General features: G+C 40.1%; 1 long non-coding RNA gene across 1 annotated transcript in view; it reads right to left on the bottom strand.

Annotated features, from left to right (window-relative positions):
- LOC119512362 overlaps positions 1-13,420 on the bottom strand; it is a 168,630-nt gene that overhangs the window by 71,137 nt on the left and 84,073 nt on the right. The gene's annotated exons all lie outside the window — the stretch shown is intronic.

Below are 13,420 nucleotides of genomic sequence, written 5' to 3' on the forward strand. Positions count from 1 at the left end.
AATTTCCAACCAAGAAAACTTTATCCAGCAAAGCTCTTCTTCAAATTTGAGGGAGAGCTTAAATTTTTCACAAACAAATGCTAAAAGATTTTGCTAATAAAAGACCTGCCCTACTTCAGATACTAAAGGAAGCCCTACTGACAAAGAAACAAAGAAAGGAGAGAGAGATAACAGAGAAATTTAACAGACATATATAGAACATTACATCTCAAATCACCAGGACACACATTCTTCTATAGTGATCACAAATCTTTCTCCAGAATAGACCATCTGCTGGGACATAAAACAAGCCTCAATAAATTTTAAAAAATTGCATTTATTCAAAGCACATTCTCTGACCACAATGGAATACAAACAGAAGTCGATAACCATCAGAGACTTAGAAAATTCACAAACACCTGGAGATTAAAAATGAGGTGGAGATGAAAACATTCCCGGATAATCAAAACCTGAGGGACTTCATCACCAGTAGATCAGTCCTATAAGAAATGCTAAACGGAATTGTGCAGGCTGAAAGGAAAGGACACTAAACAATTAACTGAAACCACATGAAGAAATAAAGATTTCCAGTAGAGATCACATGGTAAATATAAACACCAATACTACTGCATTTTTGATTTGTAACTCCACTATTTACTTCCTACAGGATCTAAAATACATAAACTGTAATGATAAACAAGTGATTTTGGACTCAATGTAAATTATGTAATTTTTGACAAGAACTACATAAAGGTGGGGGAATGGAGGAGTATAGGAACATAGTTTATGTGTCCTATTAAAGTTAAGTTGGTATCAAAGAAAAACAAGATTGTTATAGATTTAAGATGTTAAATTTAAGTCCCACAGTAAAAACAAAGACAGTATCAGAGAATATGACCATAGAGATGAAAAGCAGGGCATGGGTTACGAGAAGTGGAGGAAGGGGCAATGGGGAGTTAAGAAATAATTGTAGGATTTCTGTTTGGGGTGAAGGGAAATTTCTAGTAATGGATGGTGGGAAGGTGATGGCATTGCAACATTCTAAATGTGATTAATCCCATTAATGGAATGCTAGGGAGGGGCCGGAATGGGAAGATTTAGGCTGTATATAGGTTTCCACAATTGAAAAAAATTTTTTAAAAAGTCTAAATAGATAATGACAATTAAATGCCAAGGATGATTCTGGATGGGATCTGAGGATGGAGGAGAGGAGGCTCAATGGGACACAGTTGGGACACAGAAAAAAAAGGAAATACAGAATGTAAGCTTTGTATCAATGTTTAATTTCTTGAACTTCTTAGCTGCGCTTAATGGGATTGCATAAAAGAATGTTCTTGTTCATGGGAAATGTATATGTGAATTATATTATTTGTTCAAAGATGCGTGCGGCTTGCTCTCATATGTTCAGAAGACAGAGCAATAGATGATGGATGATAGGGAGGGAGGGAGGGAGGAAGGGAAAGAAAGAAATGGTGGTGTGACAGGATGTTAACACTGGTGTATCGGGGTATCGGGGGAGGGGGGTCGGGGTATGCTGGAGTTCTGTGTATGGGGTTTGTACTGTTTTTGCAACTGTTCCTGTAAGTCTGAATTTATTTCAAAATAAAATTTTAAAAAAAGTAGCCAAAAGTAGAAAACAAAACTTAAAAACTTGCATGTATTTTATTCTAGCAATTCAATGTACACAAATATATCCTATAAAAGTCATACTGCATGTCTTCAAAGATTATCTACAAGAATGTTCACCATAGCATTCTTTATAAGAGTAAAAAGCTAGGAAAAATAACAACAATGGGCAATCAGTTAAATACATCATCATCCATCCATAGGCTACTACACTACACAACAATTTAAAATGTTAAATAGGCAACTATTTAATGACCCAGAAAAATGCTCACATTATTAAATTTTTAAAAATAGTTTACAAAAGAAAGTGAATACATTAAATATGTATGAGTACACATACATGCACTCATACACACTCATACAAAAGACCAGAAAAATATACACCAAAATAGAAACACATTCAAATGAAAAGCTAGAAGAATATGCTCCAAAACAGTAACAGTAACGACATTTCTGTGTGGTATAATTATTGAGTGGTTTTAATTTTCTTTTTGCTTTCCTGTATTTTCTAAAATATTTATAATAAACATGTTTAGATATATAGCTTTGCAATTAAAAACAGTCTTTTATTTTTAATTTGTAAAATAAAAATACTTTAACAAACATAGCTTACTATAACAAAACAGTCTGTTTTAATACAAAAGTAATAGATTCTGATCATTAAAAATTCAAAAAGTATTAAATTAAGGGGAAATTGAAAGTGTTCCATTTCCCTACTTCTTCCAAATCAAATTCCCCAGAGGAAACAATAAATAACTTTGTTACATCATTACAGACATTTTCTATCTAAATTAATGTATACTTTAAAAATAGTTGAAAACACTTTTTTTTTTTTTTAATTTTAGCTGAAGTGGAAGACTAGGTCAGATATCAGCAAACTGCTTCTGTGAAGGGCCAGATAGTAAATATTTTCAGCTTTATGGTCAGTCTCTCTTACAACTATTCAACTCTGCTGTTCCAGTGTGAAAGCAGCCATAGACAGGGCCTTAAAAATGAGCCCAGCTCTGTTCCAATAACACTTTATTTACAAAAAGAGGCAGCAGGTTAGACTTGGCTCGTGGGCCAAAGTTGGCCAACCCCTGGACTTAGGTGAACAAATAAATAAGCAAACAAACAAACAAACAAAAAATGTCAACTTACTGAGCTTAATGGCCAAAGAAACATGGCTTGTTTAGTTCTTGCTTCATGTTAATATCAGTTGCTGGTCAAATTTCCATGTTTCTGGGTTGTCACATAGTACTTCTTCCTGTTTAACATCAGTGATAATGATGCCCTTTACACACTGGGCTCCCCACCCTGAACCTGGGTTCCTCATAGCAAGTGTCACCCCACCCACTGTGCAACATCCAGGGCAGACAGAGAAGGGTCCCACGCCAAACTACTGGGATCAGACACTGGCAATACTCGATGAGCACCCACTGTGTGCAGCACACTCTGCAGCTATTACAGCCTCATAATCATTATGAGTCCACTGCAATCAAGGCCCAAGACATGTTCACCTTTGCACTTGCAGTGCTAGCACAATAACCAGAACACGTTGATCACTAAATTAGATCGAATGGATGAGTGAATAAGCTATAAACGACATAAGTATCCTGCCCTCAGGCAGTGCCTTAGTAATAGAAAAGAAACTGGCACATAATAGGTGCTCCATAAATATGAGTTCCCTTAGCATCTGTAGATAACAATCTCTAGCACCAAATGCAAGTACCAAGCACAGACTTCATATTAAAATGCAGATGTTGATTCTGGAGGTCTGGGGGTAGGGGGTAGCAGGTAACTGAAACTTTCCATCTCTAACAAGTTCTCAGGAGCTTTCAGTACTTCTGGTCTGAGAAACAAAGTTACAGAGGATAGAGGCAAAGGTAACAACCAAGTGGTGAGGAATTGGAGGAGATGAAGGCAACACAGCCACTGTTCCTTAAGAAGCTTGGTTATGCTGGATTAAAGATGAAGCCTATTTCAAGGTGGACCTCACAGAGGTCCTCTTGATCCATTAATAGGTCCTCAATTTTACAAATATAGAAATTCAGTTTTTTCAGTCTTCCTGGCAGAGATGGTCCTAGCCACAAAACATGCTGGGGTGCTTCAGATGAAAAAGAGAAAATAGCCTAAAATTGGAACAAAAGCTTAGGAAATTAGCCAGAACAGATAAGGCTGTTCTTTCCTCCTCTTTCACTGAAGAGCAAGTCTAGCATTTCAAATGACCAAATTTCAAAAGGCAGAGCAAACTCTGGAAGGTGCAGGGGTCTATTCTGTAGAAGGAAAGAGATCCACGCTTTCCTATCTAGGAGGCCAAGGCTCTCAGGGTCCAGCAGATGTGTGAGTGAGACTCAGGGAGGCCTTTGGAGCTGCAGGAAAGAGATGCCAAGAGCAGGTTCCCAGAGGAAAGGGAAACAGACGAGACCTGGAAATCAGGGACCCGGGTACAACAAGGCTGGTGAGCAGAGCAGACCAGCCACACATGTGGTGCCGTCCCCAACGAGCACAGGCACCCATGGCCTTCTGGACACAGCAGAGACACCGACAATTTCCAAATCCACACATTAAAGGGGAAAGGTGCTAACACATTGCCATCCTAAGGGCTCCTGGATTCCAGTCTGGCGCAGAGGGAACCTGCAACAGGTAATTATTGCTGGCAGCTGGATGAGGCTAAGACTGACTGGGACTCATCAGAAGCCATCATATCAGGCCCTGCTGAGTTGACTCCTGCTAGCCCATCTCTAAATTACCATATAAATGGGAAAGTCAGTCTATCCTGAGAAGCAGTTGTGACAGGCAAGCCCTCAGCATATCTTCTTCCTGCTGGAGGAAACTTGGATGGACAAGTCCTAGGAATCTGGGTAGTCCTAGTCAACATCATCCCTAGACCTGCCAATCCCCCAGAACTCAGACCTCGGCCAGGCGACAAGTCCTCAGGCCTTGGTTGGCAATCCTGGAAATTCTAAACCTCCATCTCTTTCCTAGACCTAAACACAACCACATCCCCTCTGGTTTTGCTGCCATTAGCAGCCCGTTCCTTGTTTATTTCACCATGTCTTTGTAGAATGTTACTTCCCCAACTTCTCTGATTGCTCACTGGTTACATTTTAAGTTGGATGACTCTTAATTACCTAAGAAGTGCTGTTTAATTTCACCAACAAACTGCACTAAAAGGAGATTAACATCCATGTAGGTTCTTGTAAGCATTTCCCCCTACTCATTTATAATTTGTAGGTCCTTATTATCATTGTTCAGTCAGTAAGTATTTATTATTATTTTATTCCTTACATCATACTAGATACAGGGGATACAAATATGAATAGCATGCTAATTTACTAAGTAGGGGGTGACAGGAGAGAGACAACACATAAACAAGTATAAATAATGTCATACAACAGAGGCAATAGTAGAATTTAGTCCAAAGCACCAGGGAGTTCAGAAGGAGGGTTTAAATTATGCCACCCTGAGAACTGAGTCAAGAATTGTTTCACAGAAGATGCAGCAACTCTGGAGTTGAAGCTAAAGAGATAAATACTGAGTTCAAGTCTAATACATATTTTTCTCACAAGTGAACATCTCTGACATCAGTATGTGCCATACAATCTCTGTCAGCCAGGTAGGCAGGTAATCATGTCATAGCTCTTGCCTGACTCCATCGAGCACAACTGGGAAAATACAGCATCAAAACTTGCAGAATGGGTGCCAGTAGCTTAGAAGAAAATCCCAGAGACAACAAAGGAACACACTCAAGAAATGCTACATCACAAGGCACATGATGGCACAGAGGATCATGTGGAAAAACTGGAATAAAAAGTTGATAAAAGATTAAAATGTTCTGAAATTAGATGGGATGATGGTTGCACAACCTTTTGAATATACTAAAAACCACCAAATTGTACACTTTAAAAGAGTAAATGTATGGCATATGAATTATATCCCAATGTTTTTTAAAGTGGGGAAAACATCAAGAAGTCTTCTCCATCTACTCACAAAACCATGTGTTGACTCAACCTCTGTGTTTCAAGAGTTCTATGGAAAAAGTGTCCATGTCTGAGGATCCCTATGTGTTAGAGTGAGCGGTGATTTAAGAGTTAAAGCAGAAAGATGTAAAAGCAATAAAATAAAAGCTAATGTCACAAGAGGGGAGGGGTGCTAGTGGCATCTAGTGGGCAGAGCCCAGAGGTGCTGTCAAGTATCCTTCAATGCACAGGACAGCCCCCCAAAAAATAATAACAAATAAATATTTATATTTATAAATATTTTATATATACATAAAGCTAAGCTTTACCAACCTCCCAAGATAACAGGAGAGGTAGAGGTGGATACTAACTATCTGTTGGGGCAAAACCCTGAAATTTCAGGTTGACCACAGCTGCATGGACCAATAGAACACCCATGTTGAGAAAGGGCCCTCCAGCTGTTGCCAAAGGCATCTGGCTCTCTGAAAGTCCGTTTTACTTCATCTGAAATGACCAGCTCAGGGACCATAAAAGCCTAGCAGATTGGGCTTCAAGTGTGACAGGGACAAAGAACAGGCTTGCAAAGGACTGGTTCCCAGGTCTGCCTTCCAGAAGCAGAGGATGGACTCCCCATTGTTCGCTCTCCTGGGGATCCACACAGCCCACTTCTGGGCTGTCTGTACATCCAAGCAGAAACTTAATATCTTGTTCCCAACATGAAAATGGCAGAGCTCCCTCTGCCCAGCTTGCTCAACCACCAGCTGTGAGCTACTTACCAAACTATGGCCTAAAGTGAGAACACACACACTCACCACAGAGACCAAATCACTCGGTTCCCCTAACACCTGAAGAAAAAAACTTTTTTAGTGAATAAGTTAATTAAGATCAGAGCTCTCTGTTAGAGGTGGTCTGAGGGGGGATAAATCTTCTCCAGGACTCTTATGTATTTAGCTCAATTTTAAAATGTGCTAAACATAGGAGGAACTGTTGCCAGGTCCCACTGTCCAACCAGGTCCGTAAACTTAGATCAGTTGACCTCTACTTGCAAGCTGTGAAAAGTGAACCTCCAGGTAGCACCCATGATCTGAATTCCAGCACCTCTCCAAGGAAAATCTTTCCAGGGAAATGCTGCCCCAGAAACTGTCGTTAACTGAGTGGATGACCAAGCTCAGGGCCTCCCAAGGTCTTCTGAGGTCATGACATGTTTATCTTGAGTTTTACATTTCATGTATTCCTAGGTGGCCATTTACAGTTTTCATTTCTCATGTTGCTCCCCTAATCTGGCTATACTTATTTGTTGATGTCTGACTGAGGTGGTCAGGTAGCCTAGGCCCCTTTCTCAGAGAGTCTGTGTGATCTCCACTACCAGAAATATTGGATTTTGACACAGCAACAATAGACAGTCATGTAAATTTTAGACTTTCTCTTATTAAATTTTATCTCAATTCAGGGTCATCATGCCCATTGACTGATTATATACTATAATTCTTTGTATCTAGCATATTAGCCATCCTAACCAGCTTTGTGTCAACCACATATTCAATCAACATATGCCTTCATCCAAATCACTAATAAAATGTTGACTGTCATGTGAAAGGAAATGATAAAGAACAGTCAGACTTTCAGAGTAAATAAGATTTAGGATTACCTTAATCAATTTATTTCACTTACTCTTTTTATGTATACATAAGAGCCATATTTGATTTTTAAGTATATCTAAACAAGTTTAAAAGAGTTCTTTCAATCAGCATAAAGAATTCTAAGTTAAAAAAACTAACATGCGATCATTTAATTAGCATATATTTTTCTCCTTTTTCATGGTACAAAAATAATGGTGTGTCTTGCAATGGATCATGTCTTAGATTCACTGAAACTCAGCAGTTTACCAGGTGAGAAAAGTGGGGCAAAGCATTGTAGGTAGAGAAGGGAGAGCAAACACAAGGGCATGGACCTAAAAGAGGGTATGACTTATCCAGGGGATTGCAAGTTATTGGATAAGGGTGATGTGTCAGCCACATGGTAGGAAAGGTAGATGAGAGTGGAAATGTGAAAAACAACAAGGTTTTAAAAGACAGTGAATCCTACACCATGAAATGAAGACTTTAGCCAACAAAGAAAAGGCATCACTGGAGATTTTTGAGTAGGAAAGTTAAGAAAAGATGTTTTTAAAAGACCCCTCGGGCTTCTATGCGGACAATGAACAAAGGAGTCTCGGGTCCGTGTGCACATTATTGCAGGGTCCTCAGACCTAGACTCTAAATATGTGCAAGGTGGTAGGGATCGAAGTCAAGGCAGTGACAACTGCAATGCAAAAAGAGCCACTCATTAGAAAGAAGAATTGCCAGGAGTGAGTGACCAATTAAATGTAGGAAGTGAGAGTCAGGGCGGCCAAAGATATCTGAAGTTTTCTAACTATGGCCACGAGGTGCAGCCTTTAGCCAAAAAGGCATCCAAACCAGAAGCGTGTGCTCTCCCTCCCGACACTGGATTTGGTCTTTTCTTGTCCTAAGTCTGGGGGGCCCACATTTACTTGGGGACCTGATGTCATCGATATACTGATCACACGGAGTAGGGGCAACCATTAGAGACCTCAACAAATTCTTTGAAACTTAATTTACACTACAAAAATTGTTCCCATGGAAGGATGGGTGTGAACTACTCATTTTTGCCCCTCAAACACAGTACTCTGGGCTTTTTGGATATCTCTACTTAGGTTTGACTCAGTCAGTTGGAATTTGAGTCAAATATTTTCATGACCACTCGTTGTCTTTTTTGCCATTCTGCCCTAAAGATTATTTTCTGGTCAAATTTTCACCACTTCAAGATGAGCACCATCCTTCTTTAGGGTCAGAAAGCTTGAACTCACACATGCTGTCTCCAGAAGATGGATTACAGCAGAGCAAGGGTTTAGTCGCTTGCTGACATGCATACAACATCCTTCAGGAGACTTAAGGCTCCTCTCACTTCAAAGCAAGCAACATTGAGTTTGGAAGATTCGAGAGGGTAAGAGGCAGAATGGCATGATAATTAAGAGCCTGGATTTGGGAGTTTAAGAAGCCCAAGTTTCTGTTCTGCCGTTTACTAACTGTGTGCCCTCGGATCTTCAATGTGATCTCTCTAAGCGTCAATTTGTAAAATGAGGGTAGGAATGGTACCCACTTCACAAGGGTTATTGTGAAGATTAAATAAGATAATGCATATACAAGGCTTAGCACAGTACATGGCACATTATAAATACAAGATAAGATTATAATATCATTGTGGATAAGTTGAAAGTGAACATAGTAGAGTTTGATAAACTTTATCTCTCCAACAGCAAGTGCAGCCATAAGGATACGGATTAGGCAGTGTTTTCCAAAATAAGCACAATCCCTATAAAAAATACTTTAATATTGTGACCCAGTACACATAAATATAGCTATATAATGAAACAAAACAAGTTCTACCAAACAATAATTTCCTTTACTATCTGCAACATGTGGTATTCTCTGAGACTTTCAATTCTTCATTACTCTATTTTGTTTCATTTATGTAGTTACTTTTGAAACTCTCAAACCTACAAAAATTTTGAGAAAATGGTAGGACCAACATGATTTCTCAATCTCAGCACTACTGACATTTTGGATCAGTTAATTCTTTGTTATGGGAGCTGTCCTGTGTATTGCAGAATGTTTAGCATCATCCCTGACCTCTACTCACTAGATGCCATTAGCATCTCTTCCCAGGTTGTGACAACCAAAAATGTTGCCAGACATTGCCAGATGTCCTCTGGTAGACAAAATTGCCCCCAGTTGAGAACCTAGGCCTACCAATAGTTAACATTTTGCCACATTTATTTTATCATCCCCTCAACACATGTGTGTGTACACACACACTCACATTTTTGCTTTGAACTATCTGAAAGTAAATTATAGGCATCATGACACTCTACACCTAACTAGTTTGACATGCATCTTCTAAGAATAAAGACATTCTCCTTCTCAACCACAAAGCCATTACTGCACAAAAAAATTAACATTTCACTTAATATCTTTTTTTTTTCTCCTTATTCTTCTTCTGTGCTGTTTGTGAACCACTAAATTGATTTCATGCCCCACTTCTGGGGCATGACCTGTGGTTTGAAGATCAAAGAAATAGGATTACAGAAATGAACATAACTGTCTTTCCCTAAAGATCTTTAAAAACCAGAAAGGAAGTTCATCCTTTCCAGGATGAAAGGTATGCATGAAGTCACACAGGCAAGTGAATATTTACAGGACTTTTATCAACACAGCCTCCTGTACTTCCCTCCCTGGCTGCTTCCACCACACCAAGCACACACGCATGGCAGCCCTGGGAGCAGACAGCCCAGCCAGCCCCACCCTGCAGGGAACCCAGGAGCTCTTTGAGGCGCCGGCGGGCACCAAGCTGTCGGCAGGCACCAAGCTGTGTGTGCTCTAGCCTGTCTGACCAGAGTTGGCAGGGCCTGTGGAGCTGGGTGCACCATGACCCAACCACATCACAGGCCCAGGTTCGGGCTCAGGCTCAGGCAGGCCGCCTACCCCCTCCCTGTTCGCTGAGCTCCTTTCCTTTACCTGCACTGACTCCAAGAAAGTGGTTACAAGTCGGTCCAGAAACTACCATCAGACAAGGGCTGAGAAACATGAAAGCATATGAGTCACTGGCTGTCTTTGATTCTCCTAACCTTATAAATCTGGCCTTTGAATCTAACACCAGATCCAAATAGCAGAGAAGTATGAAAAAGAATGCTACTAAAAATGCATGGGCACTCATCATCAGACCCCCTTGTGTAATCCTGCAGGAAGTCTGGAAAGATTCAGAGGGGCAATAGGCAAAAGCAAGTATGTGAGGCACCTTCTGTTATCCTGGCAGGAAGGTCTTTTGGTTTTTGCTTTTACTTTCAGTTTTCTTAAAAAGACTTGAAACCTGTTTAGGACAGAATTCTTTGAAAAGTTTCTCCAGCTTGAAGATTAGAAGCAAAGGAGTTATATAAGCTGTGGTATTTGAGGAGGAGAAAGAACTGGCTATAGCCTGAATAAATCCTAGGAGACACCTCCACTGGGAATGATTAAGTCTAGGAAGCCACTGCTATGGCAACAGCCTTCACTACTAAGAAGAACCCAAAATACAGATCCCACATCTCCAAGCCTAGAGTGTGGAGAGACGACTACCTGACGAGGAACAAGATACCAAAAGGGAAGTTCAGTGATGAACAAGAAAAGAAGTGAATTATCCCAGAAATGAAGAAATGCCACCTCTGTGGCATGCCCTATGCTGCTCTGGCAAATCAGTACAAGGATGAAAAAGACATTTCAAACCGTCAGTCAGATAACAAGCTCAGTGATCAGAAGGAAGCAGCTAGTAATGAAATAACCACAAACAGTGACTAATTACAAATGGCTCTCACCTCCATTATGCCTATACTATGTCCAAGGCAGTTAACCTAAATCCAAAATTATCCTGTTCATTTAGTTAGTTTTCTGTTTGTCTTCCCCCATTGGATGATAGGCACTGTAAGAGCCCTGTCTGTTTTATTCACCATTGTATCCCCACTTCTGAGAATGCTGTTTGGAACATAATAAATTTATTCAAAAGATATTTCAACAATGAATGAGTAAGTGAGTGAATATGATCTCTCCTCAATTATACCATGTAAAGGATGATTAGCTCCACTTTACAGAGGAAGAAAGTAAAGTACACAGGTGTCAAGTCACTTGCCCACTTCATCCAACTAATGAAGTGGTAAGCCTGGGCCTCAAACCCAGAACTCCTGACTCCAATTTCCACACTGCTTAAAACCAATCTTATCATTTCTCTCATCCCCTTGGGTTCTTGTTTGGCAGGACTCATAGGACAATCCCAGAAATGATGGCTCTGCTTTCCTCTGCTTGAGTCTAAAATCAACAGGATGCTTTCTCAAACTATGGGAAACTTTCTTAGCAACCTTCTCTGACAGGTACCCCCAGAGTGAGCCCAGGGCCTGCCTAAGAAGTGATTCAACTGTGCCTTCAACATTCCATGCCACCCTCACCCCCACCCACAGACACGAGCACTTACAGCCTAAGATGTTGAAGATGCCCCCTCCAGAAGCAAACCCCATGTTGGTAACAATCTCCTACATTACAGGATAGTGAGGCTGGTTGGAACTGAAGGAGAGTGATTAGTTAAGTACCTAATTTTAAGAGGCCAATAGAGATAAAGTGACTCAGACCAGGTCACAAGCAAGTTGGCCAGATCTCCCCAAACTAGTCCAGGACATAGCACTGTTTCAGGGTAAGCTACCTGGATGCATAGTTAAGGGAGAAACAAAAAGAAAAAAAAAAGAAACAAGGATGGCAGAGAGATGGAAAAAAATATCCTATGGTGTTTCAGGTATTTCAGATTATATGTGGGAGAAAAAGAATTTAGGGACAGCGGGACCTTCCCAGAGTCTCTCTCACTATTGGCACAAGTGACCTCCACCCCTCACCTCCCCCCATCCAGCTATGACTCCTTGTCAGTTGCATCCCACTCCCTCTCCTTTAAAAGCACTGAGGACTGTGCTGATTTACAGTAACAGAACCCAAGTCTCAAATATCACAGGGATGTTGTTCAAGAACAAGCTAAGAATAGAATTAAATCCTGTTCCTTCCCTCCAAATCCCCAAAATTTGGCAGTCGCATACATACATGCACACTTTATTCCCCAACCCCAACTCCTGCGCCCACCCCCAGCAACTCTCACAGCCCAGCCTAGATAGGAGCAGTTGCTGTGGAGGGACCTGAGTCACCCAACCTCCAGCCCTGTAGGAGTCACCTTTAAACAGGGATCCCTGAGGATTTAACACAACATGAGGTGTTACCTGAGTTTTGAGTTCCCCTTGCCACCAGAGACATGAAGGGCAACAGCTGTTAACGTGTTCCATCCCAGGCCCTGGCTTTACAAACAATATGTAATCTTCCCAACAACCCTGCAAAAAAGCCCTCTAACAGATGAGGAAATCAAGATTCAGAATGGTAAAGTACTTTATCATGAACCATGCAGCTAAAGATCTCACACCAAAACCCTTGCTTTTTTCATTAAACCAAACTATTTCCCCAACTGAAGTCATCATTCTAAATAAATACATAGCTTTCTAGTCTCCAAAATACAAATGACTGTATTTACTTTACATTAGAAAAGGGAACTTTCTGTTTTTAATTGCAGATAATATTAAAATTGCAAATTAAGAGTGAAAAGTAAAGGGCAAGTGCTGAGATTTTGAACTCAATGTGGAATGGACCCACATCTAGGCCATCTGGCTATTATTTTTACTGCTGTTTTGTTTTTTTTTAACATAATTTTATTGAGTTATATTCACACACCATACAATCCATCCAAAGTATACAATCAACAAACTGGCTTTTGACAAGGGTGCCAAATCCACTCAATTGGGAAAGAATAGTCTCAACGTTGCGGAAAACTGGATATTCATATGCAAAAGAATAAAGGTAGACCCCTATCTCACACCACATACAAAAATCAACTCAAAATGGATCAACAACTTAAATATAAGAACCAAAACTATAAAACTCCTAGAGGAAGGGATAGGAAGTATACTTAGGATCTTGTATTAGGCAGTGGTTTCTTAGACTTTACACCCAAAGCATGGGCAACAAAAGAAAAAGGGGTACCTCATCAAAATTTAAATCTTTTGTGCATCAAAGGACTTTATAATGAAAATAAAAAGACAACCTACAGAATGGGAGAAAATACTTGGAAACTACATATCTGATAAGTGTTTATTGTCCAGAATATATAAGAAATCCAACAACACAACAACAAAAAAAAACCCAATTTTTAAAATGTGCAAAGACTTAAATGGAAATTTCTTCAAAGATGTACAAATGGCCAAT

The sequence above is a fragment of the Choloepus didactylus genome, chromosome 17 (genome assembly GCF_015220235.1).
Source record: "Choloepus didactylus isolate mChoDid1 chromosome 17, mChoDid1.pri, whole genome shotgun sequence".
NCBI classification, from domain to species: domain Eukaryota; kingdom Metazoa; phylum Chordata; class Mammalia; order Pilosa; family Megalonychidae; genus Choloepus; species Choloepus didactylus.